The sequence below is a fragment of the Bos grunniens genome, chromosome 10 (assembly GCF_055505025.1).
Source record: "Bos grunniens cultivar Pamir isolate PY7600 chromosome 10, Bosgru_T2T1.0, whole genome shotgun sequence".
NCBI classification, from domain to species: Eukaryota; Metazoa; Chordata; class Mammalia; order Artiodactyla; family Bovidae; genus Bos; species Bos grunniens.
Window position 1 is genome coordinate 15263257 of NC_141174.1, and position 23253 is coordinate 15286509.

Below are 23253 nucleotides of genomic sequence, written 5' to 3' on the forward strand. Positions count from 1 at the left end.
GCCAGCGCGTCCCCGCCGGGGCCTCCGCCTCCCGCAGCCATTCTTCACCCCCAAGTCATGACCGGGACGCCGGTGGGCGTGTGCTCCCTTCTTATCCCCTCTCTGGGAGCCGCGAAGCCGGAGCAGAGCTCCTGGAGGGTGGGGGCGTGAGAAGTGTTCGCAACGTGCCAAAGCGAGCGCAAACTCCACGGAGATTCCGGGCTTGGAAGGCTAGCTGTTGGATACTTCCTAGGGAGACTGCCTGTCTGGGGCGCTCAGGGTCTAGAAACTAGACTATGGCCTGGAAGTCCAGGGTCCTAGACCGGATTCAGTGGTTGATTTCGCGTGGGGACGTCCAACAGATCACTGCCCTCTGTGGACCTCGGTTTCCCCCATCTGTCAGCCGAGGTCTTCCCACTGGGTGAGCAGAGACCTCCCAGCGCGCGTGTTCCTGAGAGGAGGCTATCCAAAGGTCAGGATCACGACCTCTGCAAGTGAAGGCTTAAAAACCCATCCGCTTCCACCCCGTGACCTGCACCGGCGATAGCGGGGTGCGCCGGCTTCTCCCCTTGTGGGCCTCCCTGGACTCTGGGAACCCTGTCGCACACGACGGTGGCGGGGTGGGGGTTGGGCGCGGTGAGGGTGCTGCGCCTGGGTCTTAGGACCGTGACCCATGGGAGGCGATGGCTAGGGAGGATCAGCCGGCCCAGAAAAATGGCGAAAGTACGGGTCACCTGTTGTGTGCAGGGCGTGGCGGGGTGGGGGGTGGGCAGGACTGCGGAGACCCAAGACACCCTCCCTGCTCCTCCCCATTCCACAAAGTGGTGGCCTGAACCAGGAGCAAAATCAAGGAACTTGACCAAAATACCAAAATGAGACAGCTGGGGTGACGGTACATGCTTTGAGACTCTTCCCTTTGCCCCTCCACCAGCAGTTAGAGTGAAAAAGTAAATGCAGCTTCCTGGGCCCCCTGGCAGACAGATTCAGCTTCCTTAGGCTGTGATTGCTGCTTGTTGTTTCTCAATGTCCCCAGGGCTGGGACTGAAAAGGCCTTGGAGAATCCCGAGGTACTCAGTGGTTTATCATCTGTTCCTTAGAGTTGCCCCTGGTGTCTGAATCCTGGGGCCCCTAGATCCAGGAGCAACCTCTTGCTGCCTCCAGTGTCAGAAACCGGGGGTGATCAGAAATGGGAAGGGTCAATGGACTTCAAGAAAGCTGGTTAAAGGACTTGTCTGGTGGTCCAGTGAATAAGACCCTTCCCTTCCGATACAGGGAACATGGTTCAATCCCTGGTCAGGAAATTAAGATCCCACATGCCATGTGATCCTGCCAAAATAAATAAAGGCTAGTTAAGAGGGAATGCTTTTAAGATCTTGAGGCAAGAAGTATTGAATGCAGGAGGAGAAAGGGACGACAGAGGATGAGATGGTTGGATGGCATCACTGACTCAATGGATATGAGTTTGAGTAAACTCCCGGAGCTGGTGATGGACAAGAAGGCCTGGCGTGCTGCAGTCCATGGGGTTGCAATGAGTGAGACACGACTGAGAGACTGGACTGAACTGAACTGAGGCAAGAAGACTCTAAGCTGGTGGATAACACCAGGGACCAATAATTGCAATCTATTCATTGTTTTGGTGGGGAAACCCAGCCTCAGAGAATCATTTCCTCAAGTCACACAGCTAATAATTTGAACTGAATTCTTGCTTCTCCAGACACTTAGCTTTCATCAGGCATCTTGCCTCTTGTGCTAACTAAGTGGTTGTGGTTGTTTTAAAGTAGATGTGCAAGTTCTTTACCACTTTTCTCAGAAGACAGAGTCTAATTCCCTTCTCATTAATGTGGGCAGGACGTAGTGACAGGCTTTTCATGGATAGAAGGTGGTGGAAGTGATGGGATGACGCCTGAAGCCTAGGTCATTAAAAGGTGACATATCCTCTGTCTCTCTCCTTAAAGGAGGCTGTCTCCTACTCTCTGAGGACGCCCACCCTGGGAGCCGAGCCGCCACGTTGTGAGGAAGCACAAGCCGCATGGCGGAGGTGACACGAGGTGACCTGGCCGATACCTTCAGCTCAGCTCAGCTTGGCTCTCGGGCAACAGCTGGCCTCAGCCACTGGACGGGTGGTGAACTGAGCTGATTCTGGCCCCAGCATTTGAGTCTTCCAACCAAGGTCCCAGATGTGGAGCAGAGACAAGCCAACCTCACTGCGCCCTGTCTGAATTTCTCTCCCACAAAAACTTGGAGATAAGAAGTGATCATTAATGTTTTAAGCCAGTAAGTTTTGAGAAACTCTTGAGATTTTATTATTTATTACATTGAGATTTATTATTGAGATACTTTATTATTATACAGCATTAAGTAACAAATACTGTGGGTTTCCTGAAACGATAAATAGTAAAATAGATTGGGGGTATTTATTCAAACAGTAATACCTATCGAGCACCTTCTATGTGCCTGATTCTGTACTAGGGACTGGGGATACAGTGGTGAATAAGAGGGACATGGTCTTTGTCCTGGCAGGCCTGTGGTCTACCAGTGGAGGAGATGTTTAGGCACGATTCCAGTAGAGTGCTTTGCTAGATGCTTTAATGCATGGTACAGGAGTGCTTACCCCAAACAACTTTCTGGTCAGGTGGGTTGTTGGGGAAAGAAGAAATGAGTTGGCCACAAGGCCAGCATGGTCTTGGCCAGAGACTTTTCTGTAGTGTATTCTTAGAAGTTGTGAGGGATGGGTGTCAGGCAAGGAGGGTGGGGCATGCAAGTAAGTTAGAAAATGGCCAAACTGGAAAAAGATGTATCTAACGCTCTCTCATTTTAGCTGAAAGCCCAGAAAGGACTAGTGTCTTGCCTGGTGTCACACAGCTTGTGAACTGGGCCCAGATAATGTGTCTTGCCTCAAATCCTCTCATGATTCCCCTATACCAATGCCCAGAGAGCAATACTACTAACCAACACTTGAGTAACTCATTATGTGGCTCAAAGCTCTATGAACGTTGTCTGTCTTCACAAAAATGCTGGAAGAGGTTCAGTTCAGTTCAGTTCAGTCGCTCAGTCGTGTCCAGCTCTTTCCAGGTGAATCACAGCACACCAGGCCTCCCTGTCCATCACCAACTCCCAGAGTTCACCCAAACTCATGTGCATCGAGTTGGTGATGCCAGCCAGCCATCTCATCCTCTGTCATCCTCTTCTCCTCCTGCCCTCGATCTTTCCCAGCATCAGGGTCTTTTCCAATGAGTCAGCTCTTCACATCAGGTGGCCAAAGTATTGGAGTTTCAGCCTCAGCATCAGTCCTTCCAATGAACACCCAGGACTGATCTCCTTTAGGATGGACTGGTTGGATCTCCTTGCAATCCAAGGGACTCTCAAGAGTCTTCTCCAACACCACAGCTCAAAAGCATCAATTCTTCGGCACTCAGCTTTGTTCACAGTCCAACTCTCACATCCATACATGACTATGGAAAAACCATAGCCTTGACTAGACGAACCTTTGTTGGCAAAGTAATGTCTCTGCTTTTTAATGTACAATCTAGGTTGGTCATAACTTTCCTTCCAAGGAGTAAGAGTCTTAATTTCATGGCTGCAATCACCATCTGCAGTGATTTTGGAGCCCCCAAAAATAAGTCTAATGCTGTTTCCACTGTTTCCCCATCTATTTGCCATGAAGTGATGGGACTGGATGCCATGATCTTAGTTTGCTGAATGTTGAGCTTTAAGCCAACTTTTTCACTCTCTTCTTTCACTTTCATCAAGAGGCTTTTTAGTTCCTCTTCACTTTCTGCTATAAGGGTGGTGTCATCTGCATATCTGAGGTTATTGATATTTCTCCTGGCAATCTTTATTCCAGCTTGTGCTTCCTCCAGCCCAGTGTTTCTTATGATGTACTCTGCATATAAGTTAAACAAGCAGGGTGGCAATATACAGCCTTGACGTACTCATTTTCCTATTTGGAACCAGTCTGTTGTTCCATGTCCAGTTCTAACTGTTGCTTCCTGACCTGCATATAGGTTTTTCAAGAGGCAGGTCAAGTGGTCTGGTATTCCCATCTCTTTCAGAATTTTCCAGTTTATTGTGATCCACACAGTCAACGGCTTTGGCATAGTCAATAAAGCAGAAATAGAAGAGGTTAGGACAAGTTAATTCCCATTTTACGGATGAAGAAAGGATGCACAGTGAAGCTAGGCAACCTAAGTACTTAGTTCAGGAGCTGGCACATCAGTGACTTTGATGATGACAAGGATGATGGTGATAATGATGCCTAGCTCACATCATGTATCACTGTTGTGATCATCACACTCCAGACTAATGTTCTGAAAACTAATACACAGATGCCTAGCTCACATCATATATCACTGTGGTGAAACTCTGGACTAATGTTTTGGAAACCGATACACAGTGTCTTTATAGCAACACCAAAACTGATATTAATTTGCTCCAACTCATTTTCTGTTCTTGTGACACTGAAGCTAGAGTAAAATTGCTGGAGAGGAGAATCTGGTTGACGTAGCTTGTGTCTTGGGCTCACCCCTTGGTGGGAGGAGGCCAGGGCAACTTCATTAGCTGTCCCCAAAAGACTGCAGATGGTGGTGGAAGAGGGGCTGCCTTAAATGAAAATGGGATCCTGTCAGAAAAAGAAGGACATGGAAGTACACCATTGTAGATGTGTTTATTAAGGATACTCTATGTTTGCACTGTCCAATATGGTAGCCAGAGTCATGTGACTATTTGAATTTAATTAACATTAGATAAAATTTAAAACTCAATTCTTCAGTCACACTGACCGCATTTCAAGGACTCAGTAGCCACCTCCCATTTACAGTTACTGTTCTGAGCAGCACAGATTATAGAACATTTCCACCATTGCTGAAATTTCTATTAGACAGTACTGCTTTGGGATTATTACTTGGAATCCAGCTCTTTCTGCTCTTCTTTTATTCCATACATTGTGAATATGGAAATAGCCAAAAAGGCGAGTCAGACTCTTCATTCATTTATTCAGCAAACGCATACTAAGTGTCCACTCTGAATCATACATTATTTTAGGCTCCAGGATGCCTGGAAGGGATCATGGAGATATTTGGTCTAATGGATCTCACATGAGAATCATCTGGGGAGTTCTTTAGAGTACTGATACCCTGCCCTTCCCTGGTGGCTCAGGTGGTAAATAATCTGCATGCAATTCAGGAGAACTGGGTTTGACCTCTGAGTTACGAAGATCCCCTGGAGAAGGGAATGGCAACCCACTCCAGTATTCTTGCCTGGAGAATTTCATGGACAGTGGAACCAGGTAGGCTATGGTCCATAGGGTCGCAAAGACATGACTGAGACACACACACACACACACACACACACACACACATGCACACCACACCCTTCCCAGCAGAGATTCTGGTGAAATTGGGATGGGGCATGCACACCCATAGGTTGGAACAGCTCCCTGACTGATTCTAATGTGTAACTGGGCTTGAGAACCACTGCAATCTGGTCTGACTGGTGACGTGAGTTGCTTTAGATAACCTGAAAACCTGAGTCAGCGTGGGTCTGACCTCCATCCTGGGCTTCTTACAACAGAATCAGAGTTCTCCCTGCATTTGGCATCTGTCTGAATCAAATGCACAGTTCTCAGAGAAGAATGAGTCTGCTCTTCTTTAGTCCAAAAGGAATCCAGTTCACTTCTGATAGAGTGCCAACAGAACTCTGGTTTTAAAATGCTTCTAAGTTGTTTGAGTAGTTTTTTTGCCTGGAGCTGTGTTACTCAGCCAAGTTGGTGAAAAACCTATATAAAGATAGCACCCTTTCCTGAGCCTCTACTATAGGTCTGCTCATTAATCCCCAGGACGTTCTGAAGGTAGGTTTGCTAATATCAGTTTATAGATGAGCAAACAAAGATGCAAAAAGATTGAGAATTATAACTCGTCTGACTTGGTACAGTTGGGATTCCAATCCCAGAGTTGGTACTCTTTCTCCTTCGCCACCTGAGACTACCCCGTAGTTGAGAGTGCAGGGTGACTGGCAGACAGTGGTGCCCTGCTCTGGATCTGCGTGGAAAAGGAAGCTTTGTGCAGGTGAGATGCAGTCCTTTGTGGGTCAGGGGAAGCGCCAAAGCTGATGTGACCCAGACAGTGAGCTCAGAGAGGGTCCTGGGAGCCTGGAAGGAAGAAAATTCAGAGATAAGACAGGGGAGGGGATTTGGATTGGAGTTCTCCTTTTCGCGGATGGTTGTGCCTGGATTCCTTTTATTAAGGAAATTAAAGGGATTTGGAGAAAGCAGCTAAGAGCAGTGTTGTACCTGGAGCAGTTAGTGCTTAAACACCTAGAAATTATGGTGTATGTTTGGTGTGGTGGTTGGTTTAGTCACTAAGTCATGTCCAACTCTTGTGACCCCATGAACTGTTGCCTGCCAGCCTCCTCTGTCCATGGAATTCTCCAGGCAAGAATACTGGAGTGGGTTGCCATTTCCTTCTCCAGGAGATCTTCCTGATCCAAGAATCGAACCCAGGTCTTCTGCATTGCAGGCAGATTTTTTTTTTCCGGACAGAGCTAAGAGAGAAGCCCATGTTTGGTGCGAGCATTAGCTATTCTTGGCCTGGATTCCTGGGGGCTGGCAGAGTGTCTGTGTCACCGTGTATCTTTGCAGTCTGAGACCCTGCCTGATACTTCCTGGGCAGCCTGGCCTGGCCTCGGGGGGCTGCGAAGGGGCAGGACTATTGTGCTTATTCCAGAGAACTTTAACAGTGAGGGAGGGAGATCGCGTGCCCCTGCCATTCTCTGGGGCCACCTATTTAAGATCCAGACCGTGGAGAGTAGCAAGGGCTGGACTCAGAATGGATCGAGGTTCGTGTGCATGGCATTCAGCAGGTCTACGTGGGAGTGAAGCCACGACTGGCCATAGAAAGAGCAAAGGATATCACAGCCAGAAGGACCCTGCTCGTCCAGGTTTCATTTCAGAGTTGGGAAACTGAGGCTCAGAGAGGTGACGAGACTTGCTGAAAACTGCACAGCCTGTTATTGGCAGGGACCACACTGGCATCGTCTCCCTTCTCGTCCAATATGCCTTCCCTGATGTCTTTTTTTAAAAATTATTTTTGGCTGTGCTGGGTCTTTGTTGCTGCCCGGGCTTTTCTCTGTCTGTGGTGAGGGAGAGAGACTCTCTGGTTGCAGTGCATGGGCTTCTCATTGCAGTGGCTTCTCCTGTTGTTGGGCACGGGTTCTAGGGTGCATGGGCTCAGTAGCCATGGCATGTGGGCTCAGAAGCTGAGGCTCTCGAGCACAGGCTCAGCAGTTGTGGCACATGGACTTAGTTGCTCTGAGGCATATGGGATCTTCCCGGACCAGGAATTGAACCTGTGTCTCCTGCATTGGCAGGTGGATTCTGTACTGCTGAGCCACCAGGGAAGCCTCTCTTGATGTCTTCGGTATCAGGGAAGAAGCCAGCAGTAGATGAGCCCTTGACAGCTTTACAGTGCAAAGGGATAGAGTTGGGCTTCTCACACTTGTTCCACAATGTGGCCGAGCTGGGTGTATCTGTAGGTAGATGTGGACGAGTGTGTGTTTAGGAAGGCTCTGTTCAATCTGGAGGACGGAGTGGTGGCCTCTCCCACTTTCCAAGCAAATCATACTTATCCAGACTTGCTTCCCTCCTTTGTCAGGAAATTGGCGTTTCCTTTGACTTTGTTCTCCTCGTCCTGTGGCCTGGAGGTGTTTGGCTACTGGCAGGTTATCGAGTTGGTCAGCTGGGTGGGAATGGCTGGATGGTGGCAGCTGCTCCCAAGCACTAGCCAAGGCTCTGGCTGTAACAGAAAGAATCAAAGTTCAACCTCCCTGCTCACTGGAAGGACCCAAGACTTGGTGGCAACAAGAAGCAGATCCTGTTCTGAAATAGTGGTGCATCCTAAGGACTAAGCAAAACCATTTATGGGTTGTCGGCCTATAGGTCCATGAGGAGGGTTAGGCTTATTTCTTGAGCCCTGGCTTTCAGGCAAGATTTCACTTTAGTCCAACCATTTCTGAGCACCTGCTTTGTGCATGGCATAGCCTAAGATGCTATAGGTGATGTAAAGATATGTAAGACATTACTGTGGCCCTCTGGGTTGTGTCTAGGAAGACGAGACCCTATAACTTGCTGAGCACTTACCACGTGCCAGGTGCTGTCTACAGAGTTCTATATCATCTTTACCATGACCTTGCAAATTAGGATTCCAAGTTCCATTGTCAGATGAGGAGATGGCCTCAGAGAAGCTAAAGGACTGTTTCTGGGGCCTCGCCAGCAGGTGACTGAGAGCCAGGTTTCAGAGGCTGTGTCCTTTCTACTATCCCAGGAGGCCACCAGCTAACCACAACACCTGGCAGAGTCAGGCCAGTGCCCCGACACAGGCTCAAACGAAGTGTTTGGAGAGCATTGAGGAGGGAGAGATGCTCTCTAATCCAGGCAGTGGTGCTTGGTTTTAGGCACTGCTGGTGGTCGGGGCTGCACGGTTCTTGATTGTGATGAGCTGTCCTGTGCGTTGTGAGATGTTCACAACATCCAAGGCCTCTACCCGCTAGAAGCCAGAAGCAAGTCCCCACTTGTGACAGTCACTCCCATTGGCAACCTCTGGTTTTAGGTAAGCAGAGCCCTTCTAGCTGGGCCTAGGAGAATCTCATTGATAAGACAAGGGTTTGGGTGATAAATAAAGGATGGGAAAAGAATCATTTGATTAGTGTGTTCCTGCTTGACAAAGAACGTCCACTCAGATTTTCCAGTTTGGCCTTCCCACTGGCCCTGTGACTCGCTCTTGTCACATACAAAGCAAAGGACAGTCACATGAGTTGCCCCAGGACCTCAGTGCCAGCTGTGGGCTTCTCCTGGATGGAGCAGGTCCTCTATAGCCAGCTCCTTCCTGGCCTCAGTTAGTTCAGCCTGCACTTATTGCCCAGTTTTTAACCTATGGCCCCTACTCTCCTTCCAGGGAACTTTTAGGAAATTTATTTCATCATCAACCCCCCACCCCATACCCAGCTAATGCCACCACCGAGTACAAACACCTGCACTTATTGTGTTAAGGGCTTTGTAGTCATCACCGGCACCCCTTGAGGAAAGTGTTCTTATCATCAGCATTCTGAGGCTAGAAGAGGCGAAGCAGCATGTCCGAGTTCACACCTCTGCTAAGCGGCAGGACTTGGGCCGTGGTCGTGAGAAGTAGCCGGAATGCCCTTCCCACCCCATCCATCGTGCAGAGGAAGAGGAGGCCATGTTTCTGGTGGATTCCCCCCCGCCTGCCCCGTGAAGGGCAGTTATCAGGCTTGTGTGGCATTCGGCTGTCAGGGAGGGCTTCCTATGAACAGGGCAGAGCGCCCAGTCGGGCTGCAAGACAAATGGGTGGCATATGTGCCCCAGATCAGCAGCGCACAATGGGCTTGTTATCTCGCCTCTGCCAGCAATGAAATAACAGTCTATTATTATTGCAGGAGGCAGAGAATAAATAAACACATTTGGGGCTGGGTTCTGAGATCATTTTTCCCTTCATACTGATCCCTTCTCTTTGGGATCATGACCCCTTTGGGACCATTAGATCCAAAACTTGAGGGTTTTAGTCCCACAGAGTCAGACCAGCAGGTGCTGGTAGGTCCAAAATTATTCCTCGCAAGGAATCTTGAATTTTATGTTATGTCCAGCTCCCTCTCTTCTTGGTGCTGCAGGGAGACAGAAGGTGAGTGATGGGACAGTTGAGGCATCCCTGGAGATGCGAGAAAAGAGTATCCTGGCCTGTTCTCACAGGCAGAGCTATGTTTGAGACCACATAGACTGTCAAGTTCCAAGGTTTCATGGCCTCTTGCCCCTCTCTGCCTGATACCAGGAAGTGAAGATCCTAGGAGTGGGCCTTTCCTGGTGGCCCAAAGGTTAAAACTGTGCTGCTAATGCAGGGGTTCAATCCCTGGACAGGGAACTAAGATCTCATATGCTGCTCGTCCAAAAGATTAAAAGAGTGACCCTTGACTAATCAAGGGTGAGAGTTGGTTACTAAGCCCCTGAGCCTCCTTGCTCCACAGGGGGGTAATTTTAGGCACATTTTATATAATCTCCGCAAGGGGCCCCCAGGACTGAGCCTCAGCTGCTCACAGTGTTACCCCTCTCATTAACAAACCACGACTTTTCTCCTTTCCTGTCACTTCCCCATTTGCTCACCAATGCCTCAAGCGATCACTTCCTCAATAAGCAACCTGATTGGACTAAAGGAGCATCTTGGTAGCATTTGGTAGAAGTGCAAAAGCAGTGTCAGAGTGTGCATCAGAACCTGGGGACTCCTAATGGAATGAATGGCTGGGCCCCACCCGCAGAATTTCTGCTTTAGCAGGTCTGGATGAGATCTGAGAACCTGCATTGTTAACAAGTTCCCAGGTGCTGCTGTGGCTGGTCCAGAGCTTCACTTTGAGAATCATGTGCTAAAACATACTTTTCAAAAAGATAAAAACAGCTGTCATACATGTATAAAATGAATATGTGTTAAAGATTTATTTGTTATATAACGAGAGAACTAGGAAGTTGTTAAAACCAGTTAGAGGGAAAATTTGAACAGACTTAAATAAACAGTCGGAGAAGGCGATGGCACCCCACTCCAGTACTCTTGCGTGGAAAATCCCATGGATGGAGGAGCCTGGTAGGCTGCAGTCCATGGGGTCGCTGGGAGTCGGACACGACTGAGCGACTTCACTTTCACTTTTCACTTTCATGTATTGGAGAAGGAAATGGCAACCCACTCCAGTGTTCTTGCCTGGAGAATCCCAGGGACCGGGGAGCCTGGTGGGCTGCCGTCTCTGGGGTCGCACAGAGTCGGACACGACTGAAGTGACTTAGCAGCAGGAGCAGTATATAATCAGTAATATTGAGATGAATTTGCCAATGGATGTAAAACTACTTAATATAGAGCAACAAACTGGAATGGGGTTCAGTTCAGTCAGTTCTGTCACTCAGTTGTGTCCGACTCTTTGCAACCCCATGAATTACAGCATGTCAGGCCTCCCTGTCCATCACTAACTCCCGGAGTTTACCCAAACTCTTGTCCATCGAGTTGGTGATGCCATCCAGCCATCTCATCCTCTGTTGTCCCCTTCTCCTCCTGCCCCCAATCCCAAAGTATTGGAGTTTCAGCTTTAGCATCATTCCTTCCAAAGAAATCCCAGGGCTGATCTCCTTTAGAATGGGGTTAGTTTTTCTAAAAACTAGTGTGTCTCTATAGGAGAAATTAATTTTCACTTTCATGGCTAAGAAACATTTGCATTACTTTCAGTTTTTCTACAACTAAACGTCTATCCTTACAGGGTTGTAAACTAGCTAAGACCATAGAAGGACAACCATAAGCCTGCATCTTTGTGGAATCTGACAATCTCCAGAGAGCCCCTGGATCATTTGGAGGGCTTGTGGAAACACAGCTTGCCGGGGCCACCCCCAGAGTTTCTGCCAGGGTTGAGGAGATTTGGAGCTCTGACTTCTTAAAAAGACTTCCAGCCGATCTTCCTGTTCTTTGCCCCACCTTCACCCTCACTTCCAGAGATTTCTGGCGCCTGATGTTTGGGGCAGGCTATGTTCCTTCTTTCCCTAGCACTATGTAAGTATTTAACTTTCTCTACTGGCTAAGCTGTCAGCTCTTTGGCCATTTGCTTTCCGGTGTCCAACGTTTTGTTGCTGTCACTTCCTCTCCTGTTGCTCTGTCATCGTGAGTTTCTGATTCCCTCCTTTAAAAATCCACATCCCTTTGTTGCCATTTTTGTAGAGTTTCAGAAGGAAGTGGCACCCACGGAATCCATCGTCTTGCCTCATGAGCCCTGTCACAGCACTCTGAAACGTGCTGTGGCCTGATTATCACTGTGCCTGTTTTAAAAGTGAGGAAAGAGACACAGAATTTACTTGACCATGAATCGACTTTTTCAGATCCCATTCCATTCCAGGCTTTTTCCACAAGAAAGATCATTCTAGCATGTTCTGGTGTTCCAAGGTCCTTTCACAGCGTGTCTCTCATTGGCTCCTCATTACAGTCCAGTGAGACAAGCAAAGCAGATATGAGAGTCTCCTTTTTATGACTGTGACGACTGAGCTCTGAAAGCGGAAGGGACTTGCCCAAGATCATACAGCTTAATGTGCTTTAAGCCTACTATTTCCAAGTTCAAGTTCCCAAGGTCAGTGTCCTTCCTCCTGATGACTCTCAGTTCAGTTCAGTTGCTCAGTCATGTCTGACTCTTTGCAACCTTATGGACTACAGCACGCCAGGCTTCTCTGTCCATCACCAACTTCCGGAGCTTACTCAAACTCATGTCCATTGAGTCGGTGATGCCATACAACCATCTCATCCTCTGTCATCCCCTTCTCCTCCCGCCTTCAATCTTTTCCAGCATCAGGGTCTTTTCCAATGAGTCAGTTCTTTGCATCAGGTGGCCAAAGTATTGGAGTTTCAGCTTCAACATCAATCCTTCCAATGAATATTCAGGACTGATCTCCTTTAGGATGGACTGGTTGGATCTCCTTGCAGTCCATGGGACTGTCAACAGCCTTCTCCAACACCACAGTTCAAAAGTATCAATTCTTCGGCACTCAGCCTGATAACTCTAGGGCCGCTTTAAAGAGATTTTTATATAATAAAACATCTGTGTGTGTGTGTGTGTGTGTTGTGTGTGTGTTTGTCTGTGTTAGTCGCTCAGTTGTATTAGACTCTTTGCAACCCCATGGACTATAACCCACCAGGCTCCTCTATCCATGGGATTCTCCAGGCAAGAGTACTGGAGCAGGTAGCCATTGCCTTCTCCAGGAGATCTTCCAGGAATCAACCTGGCACTCCACACTGCAGGCAAACTCTTTACCATCTGAGCCACCCGAGAAGCCCTAAAACACCCAGTTACTCTACATATATTTGCTGAATGCCTGCTGTGCACCTGCCGCTCTGGGTGCTGGGCTTCTAAGGAAACGAGATGACCGGGAGTAGCAGATACCGCTGGTGCTACCCACACCCATGTCTCTCATCTCAGAGGTCACCTGCAGACAGCTCCTGCATGTGCTCATGGCCTCCTGCCTCTCTGCCTGGGCTATCAGGGAGTGAGGATCTTAGGAGTGACCCTCGAATGATCAGGGGTGGGAGTCGGTGGATAAGCCTCTGAGCTTCCTTGCTCCACATGGGATACTTTTAGGCACATTTTATACAGTCTCTATGAGGGACCTCCAGGACTGAGCCTCAGTTGCCCACAGTTTTATTACACTCCCCCCAGCCCATTAACACACCATGGCTTCCTCTTTTCCTATCACTTCCCCATTTGCTCATATATGCCTTCTGGGATCACTTCCTCAATAAGTGACCTGCTCTCAAATCCTTATCTTAGGGTCTGCTTTTGGGCGGTGAGGGGGTGGGGGGGGAGCCACACAAAGATCCTGGGCTTCTAAAATCCAATTCCCTGCCCTTTTCCTCCCACCCTGAGGACACAGTCACCTCTCCCCTCAATGGTATAAGCTGCAGGAAGGAACGGACAGTGCTATTCATTCTGTATCTCGGGTGCTTAAAAAACTGCTTGGTACACGGCTCATGCTCAAAAAAATATTTGTTAATTCCATGAATAATGAGTATTGTTACACTGATCATAAGAGAGAGGAGTCCGAGAGACTCTCATGGAATGATGTAGGGGTAAAAAAGCAACAACGTCTGCCTCGTTTTTGTGTTTTAGAAGTACTGTTAATATCCTGAAGATTTCATTTTTGGCCATTGTCTCCCCCAGACCAGCGGAAAGAGGAAGGAGGTGGGAACCCGAGCTGTGGTCTGTGGCAGGCAGTGCTTGCCAGGAGAGGGAGGGTGCCTGTGAGGCTGGCCTTGGAGAAGCGGCTGTGAGTCACTAGCTCAGACTCAGAGGCAGCTGAAAGTGAGGCCATTAGCACCGCCGGGGACTGTTCCCAGGAAGAAGCCAGCTCTGACCTTAGTGCGTTCTGTGCAGGGGAATTCCTGTGACGCTGGAGCGGGGCAGAGAAGCTGAAGCAGAGCCTCAGCTCGCACTGAGCGCTAGTCTACACTAACTCTCAGCAGTAGTTTCAGGAGCTTGTAGGTTGGATGACATCTTGTGTTAAGTGTCTTAAGTCCCTGAGTTTTGATCGAAGGATGTGCTTTTTGAGTTCTTTTTCCTTCTGAGGCCATCTGGTGGCTATTGGGGAAAATTCAATCTCAGACTGAGAAGCTGGTTTTTTTTTTCAATGAGAGTTTATTCCAGACCAGTAATTCTCTTCTTGGCCTCTGATGTCCGCCCCCCCACCTTTTTTTTTTGGCTGTTCTTGGTTCTATAGTCTCAGCATCTTGGTTAATCAATAGCTACTGGGAAAGATGCCTTACGGGCGTGTAGAATCCTGGCTTTCCAAAATGATGTGTCCTGTAGTGTTGGTGAGAAAGAATATCTCAGATTTGTTTTAAGTTTCGTATTTTGCAAACTTTCCCCAGACATTATTTCCTTTAATTAGTATCTCTAATATTTGCCCACTACAATTGCCTAAAACATCACCTATTGCCTCTGTCACTTGACAAAACATACCTAAGACCTGTTCACTAGAAGCAGCATATCATTGAAACAAATTCAAGAAAACCTAAACAAATTGAAAACTAGATCATTTTCATAGCTTGGAAGACATAATACCATGAAGATGTCAGTTCTATCCAAATTCATCTTTAGATTTAGTGCAATCCCAATCAAAATACTGGCAGATTTTATTTTGTGGAAATGGACAGGCTGATTGTAAAAGTCATATGGAAATTCAAACAGCTGAGAAGAGTTAAGATCATTTGGAAGAAGAAAAAGAAAGCTGGGAGACGTATGCCAGCAAGATCAAGATGTATTAATATTATAAATCTGGAGTACTCAGGACAGTGGGGTATTCCCACTTCTACTCCATTTTGTTTTAAGGTTTCCTTGTTTGTGTGATTCTGAAGCCTGGGATGGAGAGTGTAGGAGGCATAGAGGTCCCAGTGTACATCTCTGCTTTCTTTCAGTTGTCTAAACCAGGCTAGGGCAAACCTTACTATAGGGTTTATGCAAGAACCATTACTGGTGACTCAGGGCTCTACTGGAGATTCAGGCAATCCATATTTCCCCCTGGAGTAAAGCACCCCTTTGTTTAAAACTCTGTGATGATTTCCCATTGGATTAAGGACAGTCTCAGCTCCTTAACTGGAGTTAAATAATCCTTCTGGCCCCTGCCTGCCTTTCCAGCCTGACTTTCTTCTACCCTCACCAACCCTTTTGGACGCCTTCAGTTCCTTAGCGACTCACAGACTCCAGTCCTGGGTTCTGGCATTAGTAAGTACATCTTTTGCTTGGTGTGTTCCTCTTTCTCCTGATCCTCTGCCTCCCTGTTTGGCCCACCCTTACTGGCCTCCCATGCTTAGGTTTAGACTTTCATTCCTTGGGGAGGGTGGATCCTGGCCTCCTTAGATTGGGCACAGTCCCCTTGTCACATGCACAAGGCACCCATTGCTTCTCCCTCTTTAAAGCACTCTGCACCCTGGTTCAGTGTCTCTCCTTCCAGCAATGTGACAACAGGAATGTATCAGTCTTGTTCACCACCTGTTCACATGTTTCCGGTTTCTAGAACAGTGCCTGGCACAGAGGAGATGCTTAATCAATATCTGTCAAACACAGGAATGAATACATGGATGCATAAATTAAAAAAACAAGTGAAACTGCCTGCAATGCGGGAGACATGGGTTTGATCCCTGTGTTGAAAAGATCCCCTGGAGAAAGGAATGGCTGCCCACTCCAGTATCCTTGCCCGGAGAATTCCACGGACGGAGGAGGCTTGCGGGCTACAGTCCATGGGGTAACAAAGAGTCAGACACTGACTGAGTGACTTAACACTGTCACTTCTTTCATAAATTAAAACCTCATACTTGAAAGGCTGACTTTGTACAATCAAACCTCTTAAGTCTCGACAAACTTCACAGTTGGGCAAAGACCAGCAGCTGACGACACACTGGTGCCACGAATGAAACCAGAAGTGCTGCTTCGGGCCTTTCCCCCGTTGCCAGAGTCTGCCCTCTCGTCTAAATGCTTGTCGGACCGGGCCAGAGAGTGGCTGGAACATAGCTGAGCATCTCCACCCCTGGAGCAGTAAAGCCAGTGTGGGCTCGCTGTGTCATCTTTGTGTGTGGAGTACAGAGTGTGGACCCGTTCACTCTGGTAGGCAGGAGAGAGACTTTGTTCTGAGAATCAGAGGTTTTGTCTTGTGGTGAGTTATAGCAGGAAGCCATGTGATGGGCGAGACCAAGCCATGTGCATCACGTAATGTCCCTGGAAGGCACTGCCTCTCGGGCTGCGTTTGCTGTTTTATGTGTTGGCATTGCATAAAATAAGCCACGTGTTTATGTTTACCAATTTATTTGTTCACATAGTTTTTCATTATGATGAAAGAATAAGTCTTCAGTATGACAAATTTAGAAAATGCATTCAGACAAAAAGAAGGAAATAAAAATCAAGTAATTCCATATCGAATAGTTCTGGGAAGCATACAGCCTAGGGCCTGAAAATGTTTTCATTTCAATTTCTCTTAAAATAAGAAGAAAAAAATGAACATATAACAATGAATCTAGCATGGATTCTATTCATCTTTATACTGGTGCCATCAAAAATATAATTTTCAGGGCTTCCCTGGTAGTCCAGTGGTTAAGAATCCGCCTGCGAATGCAAGGGACACAGGTTCCATCCCCAGTCTGGGGGGATCCCACATGCTGAGTCTGAGACACCAAAGCTTCAAGTCTGCTCAAGAGTCCTTTGCCCCAGATGTGGCATAGACACAGTGGAGATCTAAAGAAACATGCAACAGAGACATTGGGGCAACCAAGCCGGTGCCCACAACTCCTGAAGCCCACACTCTAGCGCCCATGAGTCGCTACTGAAGCCTTTTCTCTCGAGACCTTGAGAGAAGCCGCCTCAATGAGAAGCCCACGCACTGCAACTAGAGAGCAGCCCTCGCTCGCTGCAACTAGACAAAGCCCATCTGTAGCAAAAAAGACCCAGCACAGCCAAAAGTAAATAAATAGCTAAATAAAGTAACATTATCATTAACAAATACATATAATTTTCAACATTTTTTTGGTGAAGGAAGACATCCATGAAAGCAAGATTTCCTAAGGCCCACAAATGTCATGAGGTGATGCTGGTAGAAATAATCACTTTTAATATTTTGTTGTTAGCTCCCAGTGCACCCGTATCCTGTTTATGCAACACATGTTTACACAGATGTATATTTATATTGATTTTACAAAAATTTTAAAAAATACATTTACTCAGATTTATATATATTAACAACAATGTATTGTTGTTTAACATGCCTTTCCACATTAGCAAATGCTCTTCTAAATTGTTTTTCTTAAATTCAAATAAGTATTTAACTATAGAAATAACACTTTGAACATCCTTCTTCATGCCTGCATAGTATTCCAATGAGTGGAACCTATTTTTGTTGTTCCCAGGCTTTTGCTATCATAAATGACAGTAAGATAATCATTCTCACAGCAAAATCATTGAATCTATCCATGATTATTTCCTTGGAGCGAATTCCTACATGTATCATTTTGAACTTCATACACTATATATATATTAACAATGGATAAATCCGAGTGCAACTTGGATCTTCTTTGACAACTGCTGTAAGACACCCCAGGGCTTTGTCTTCCCTGTGGTGATGCTGCAGCAGCCTCTCCTTGCTTTAGGATGGACATGTGTGAGTATGTGATCATGGGAGCCTGGGGAACCCCTGTGTCCTGAGGTCCCCTCTCAGTGTGCGATGGTAACTCAGCAACTATTAGTCAAATGAACCAGTGGATGAATGTATACTTGGTGTGAATGTCAGTTCACAAACTCAGATAGTCAAGAACATTAAATTCTTTGTATTAAGTCAACTTGGGTTTATCCCATGTGTTGAACTGCTGAGAAGTTAAATTTCAGTGATTACTGAGTCTCCCCCGCAGCACCTGTCTTTTCCAGTTAGATCTTGAAACCTTAAGCTCCAAAACCTCATCTGAAATACTCTGCTTGTCCTGTGTCCCACTGGCTACTCTGAGACCCCGGTGTCTGTCTTGTATGTTCCTTTAGATCCTCGCTGTGTCTATGCCACATTTGGGGCAAAGGACTCTTGAGGAGACTTGAAGCTTTGGTGTCTGGGGCTCAGCACCCCTAGGTATACCAGTTAGCCGTCCATCCCTTCAGGTCTTGCTGGAAAGAGATGCAAGGCTCTACACTGCAAACTAGAAGATTCTCTCTTGGTACTCTTACTATGAGGACATACCTCTTCACTACATTTTCTTAGTTCTTATCTCTCTCTTCTTCAACCTTTCCACCCCCCAAAAAGCAAAGGAGGCATTGATTTACAGCTCTCTTGCTTTCTGTGCTGCAAAATCCAGAAGGTAAGCAATTTCAAAGGGCCTGACTTCTGGCTTGAAATCAGAGGAAAGACAAATACAGTGGAGAGCAAACCCAAGCTAGAATCTGCTGTAGATGGAATCATGAAATGTTGATGTTAACAGCGATACCTTAAAAAAAGAGACTCCTTGTTATAGTCATGCAATTGCCTTTGGGACAGGCTCAGAAGTGCTCATCTCAGCACTGGAGAAGTGGGAACTCTGATGTCATTTAAGTAACTTCTGCATTTTGATAGTAAGAACAAATCCCACAGATGCATACTTGAGCAAAAAAAGGTGTTTTTTCTTGTTCACATTTTTTGATCCCCCCCTCACCCCCATTTTGGGATTGATGTTCTCCTATGCAAAGCAGACCTGTATTCTTGCAGAGTTCCCTTGGCATTGAGTTATGTGGGAGTGAGACGGTGGGAAACTGTATGATTTTGAGAGGAAGTTGGCTTTTGTGAAGGCTTTGTTTGGAGTGTGCCATAACTGCACCTGCATTTCTTGGAGTGTCTTACAAAGAAACTTCCTTTTGAGAGTCAAAATGTTTCAACTGAAGTTGTTTTCAACCAGAGGGAAATGTTTGAGAGCTCAGCCTTTGTTAGCTCAAGAGCATTGTTTTATCTGTGGTGACTGAAACAGTAATTTCCTATGGGAAGCCTTTGCCATTGAAACAGACTTTGATTTTAGAAGCAAATGTTTTGACTTTAAAGGTGGCATCCAAGAGTTACAGCTTCTTCTAATAGCTCCCCAGCCATTTATTGTAGTGCTGTTGTAGTAAGATTCTTGGGCTTGAACAAGGAAACCTGCTCGGCTAATGTTGAGAGTGTTGAGAGGTGGTGTGGTTCAGCAGTGGGGAGCAGACCCCTTACAGCCTGGCTGGGGGGTTTTCAGTCCTCACTGTGCCGCTTCCAAGCTGGAATCTTGGGCAAGTGATGTAATTGTTCTGGATCTCAGTTTTTGCATCTATAAAAGGGGGGTGATGATAGTATGCACTTCCCAAGATTGGTGTAATTACTAAAGAATTAATGTAATAAAAAGCCCTTCAGTCAGTTCAGTCAGTTTAGTCGCTCAGTCATGTCTGACTCTGCGACCCCATGAATCACAGCACGCCAGGCCTCCCTGTCCATCACCAACTCCCGGAGTTCACTCAGACTCATGTCTATCGAGTCAGTGATGCCATCCGGCCATCTCATCCTCTGTCGTCCCCTCCTCCTCCTGCCCCCAATCTCTCCCAGCATCAGGGTCTTTTCAAATGAGTCAGCTCTTCGCATCAGGTGGCCAAAGTATTGGAGTTTCAGCTTCAGCATCAGTCCTTCCAATGAACACCCAGGACTGATCTCCTTTAGGATGGACTGGTTGGATCTCCTTGCAGTCCAAGGGACTCTCAAGAGTCTTCTCCAACACCACAGTTCAAAAGCATCAATTCTTCGGTGCTCAGCTTTCTTCACAGTCCAACTTTCACATCCATACATGACCACAGGAAAAACCATAGCCTTGACTAGACGAACCTTTGTTGGCAAAGTAATGTCTCTGCTTTTGAATATGCTATCTAGGTTGGTCATAACTTTCCTTCCAAGGAGTAAGCCTCTTTTAATTTCATGGCTGCAGTCACCATCTGCAGTGATTTTGGAGCCCAGAAAAATAAAGTCTGACACTGTTTCCACTGTTTCCCCATCTATTTCCCATGAAGTGATGGGACCGGATGCCATGATCTTCATTTTCTGAATGTTGAGATTTAAGCCAACTTTTTCACTCTCTTCTTTCACTTTCATCAAGAGGCTTTTTAGTTCCTCTTCACTTTCTGCCATAAGGGTGGTGTCATCTAGAGAAATCTAATAAGGGCCATAGCTTTAGTATTGTATCCATATTAATTTCCTGGTTTTGATTGTACTGTGACTACATAGGGTACTATTATTGAAGCAAGCTGAGCACAGGGTACACAGGAAGTCTTTAGTATTTCTATGTGAATCTAAATCTATTTCAGAGTAAGAAGAAAGAGCACCTGGAGGGGGCCTTCCCAGGTGGTCCAGGAGTTAAGACTTCGCTGTCCAATGCAGGGGGTGCGGGTTCAGTCCCTTGTTGGGGAACCAAGATCCCACTTGCCTGGAGGCCAAAAAAGCAAAATATGAAACAGAAGCAATATTGTAACAGATTCAATAACAACTTTAAAAAATGGTCCACATAAAAATATCTTTTCAAAAAAAGCACTTAGAGGCACTATATTTGATTGTGTGATTCTTTGAATAAGGTTTGTCTTTGACATGAGGCTGTAAGTTCTCTGAAGTTACGGCCCATGACTGCCCATCCCCCAGCACCTAGCCCAGTGCCTGGCCCATAGAAGGCCTTCAGTAAATATTTCAATGAATACAGAAGTTGAGATGCTGAAGGGGCTGGCCAGTAAGTGCCTAAACAACCAAAGAGAGACAAACCACTTCCTGTATCTGGGGAGTGGGAGGAAAGAGGCAAGAGGGCCATGCACTGATTTTTAGCGGAGCCTTCAACACACACTCATGCTCATACACATACACAATGCAAATTGGAAAAGTAGTTTGAGCCCATGGGGAAGGGGATATTTCCCCCCCTACTCTTCTTGAGTTCTTTGGGCTGGTCAAATAATTAAATTGACACAAAGCAGATGAGCAGGAGAAAGGAAAAAAAGGCAATTTAATTTGTATGTGTGGAGGTTTCATAGAAATAGGGCCCCTGGAATGACTAAAGCAGACTGTGTTTATATCATTTTTCGACAAGGAAATAATTTTTTTGTGAAGATTAAACAAGGGGCCTTGTGCTTGGGATAGCAGACCAATGAAGAAGTGACAAAAATTGTTTATACTGTTTTCTTAGCCTTGAATTCCTTAACTCTGGTGATAAGGAAACTTTCTATGCTCCTGGCATAGGGAGGATACTTTCCCATGGGAGATTTATTTCCTCCTTTCAGGGGGGAAAGAGAGGGTGTTGTAGTGTTTCTTTTTATATTATTTTTCCCCCCACTGGCTGTTTCCTAGGTAACTTTAATTCAAAATAATCACTGCGTCATAGCTTGAGGCAGACTGCTCTGAGTCCCAGCAAGTCCAATGCCAGAATTGATAGTACGCAGGGCAATGGCATACCATCAGGACCGCCACGTGATTCCTACAGTCAGGTAATGCAGCGGGCGTTCCTCAGAGCTGCAGGTGACCACAGGAACGTGGGATGGACCAATATTATCCAAATCCTGGGTGGCTCGGTTTGGCAAATAAGTGTAGATATTGTAGGGGAGGCATAACTTTATCTCTACCCTTTTAGGGTCTCTGCTGGCCCCGAGAATTAAACTGACATAAGACAGAAGCACAAGCTGGAATCAAGATTGCAGGAGAAATATCAGTAACCTCAGATATGCAAGTGACACCACCCTTATGGCAGAAAGTGAAGAACTAAAGAGCCTCTCGATGAAAGTGAAATAGGAGAGTGAAAAAGCTGGCTTAAAGCTCAACATTCAGAAAACTAAGATCATGGCATCCAGTCCCATCACTTCATGTCAGATAGATGGGGAAACAATGGAAACAGTGAGAGATTTTATTTTTTTGGGCTCCAAAATCACTGCAGATGGTGACTGCAGCCATGAAATTAAAAGACGTTTGCTCCTTGAAAGAAAAGCTATGACTAACATAGACAGTATTAAAAAGCAGAGACATTACTTTGCCGACAAAGGTCCATCTAGTCAAAGCCATGGTTTTTTCAGTAGTCATGTATGGATGTGAGAGTTGGACTATAAAGAAAGCTGAGTGCCGAAGAATTGATGCTTTTGAACTGTGGTGTTGAAGAAGACTCTTGAGAGTCCCTTGGACTGCAAGGAGATCCAGCCAGTCCATCCTAAAGGAAATCAGTCCTGAATATTCATTGGAAGGACTGATGCTAAAGCTGAAGCTCCAATCCTTTGGCCACCTGATGCGAAGAACTGATTCACTGGAAAAGACCCTGATGGTGGGAAAGATTGAAGGCGGAAGGAGAAGGGGATGACAGAGGATGAGATGGTTGGATGGCATCACCGACTCAATGGACATGAGTTTGGGTAAATTCTGGGAGTTGGTGATGGACAGGGAGGCCTGGTGTGCTGCAGTCCATGCGGTCACAAAGAGTTGGACATGACTGAGCAACTGAACTGAACTGACCGAAGACAGATTGATAGGAGAAAAGTATACAGATTTTCCAGAGGACAAAGACGACCCCCCAAGAAACCAATAGGCCACAGTGCTCATACGCTAGGTTGAACAAAGAATAGCAATTGTGGAAAAATTGCTAAAGTTCAGTCACTCAGTCGTGTCCGACTCTTTGCGATCCCATGAATTGCAGCACTAGTGAGACTAAAGGGAGATGAGAGTAATCTTAACAAGGTCTGTTTTTGTACAGATTTCTCTCTGCCTTGACTTCCCATCTCTGGTGGTTCTTTCCTCCTGTTATCAGGAGCGTTAACTGAGTCAAGTCATATGGCTTGCAGCACAACAGGCCAATAAATCAAGAGACGAGCTGTTGGGGCAAGGAGTAGTGACTTTATTTGGAAAGCCAGCAAGACTGAGAAGATGGAGGACGAGGGTCCCAAAGAACTTGTCTTACCTGAGTTAGAATTCAGGCTTCTTTTATAAGAAGAAAGTGGAGGGAAGGGGGAGGTGGCTGATCGTTGCAAACTTTTGGTTCCGGAATCCTTTGTTCTTGCAATGTCCATGTAGGTCTGGTCACAAAGTTCCTATAAACCTCCAATGAGACAAATGTTATTCTCTGTTCTGCAACATTTTTTTTTTTTAAATCTCTATGTGAATGGAAAAGTGTTACACCTTTAAAGGTCAGAGCCTTGAGAATGGGCCATCCTGTGTATTTCAGGCTACAGACAACATTCTTTTGC

The 23253-nt window shown here is 46.4% G+C and overlaps 1 long non-coding RNA gene across 2 annotated transcripts in view; it reads left to right on the forward strand.

Annotated features, from left to right (window-relative positions):
• Positions 1 to 3: 3 nt before the first annotated feature.
• LOC147363960 (uncharacterized) overlaps positions 4 to 23253 on the forward strand; it is a 30664-nt gene continuing 7414 nt past the window's right edge. The window contains exons 1-2 of one of the 2 annotated variants that reach the window (XR_015133943.1): positions 4 to 451; positions 1935 to 2253. This is a non-coding gene — a long non-coding RNA (uncharacterized LOC147363960). The remainder of the gene's footprint in view (positions 452 to 1934; positions 2254 to 23253) is intronic. The other variant, XR_015133944.1, reaches the window with a different exon arrangement.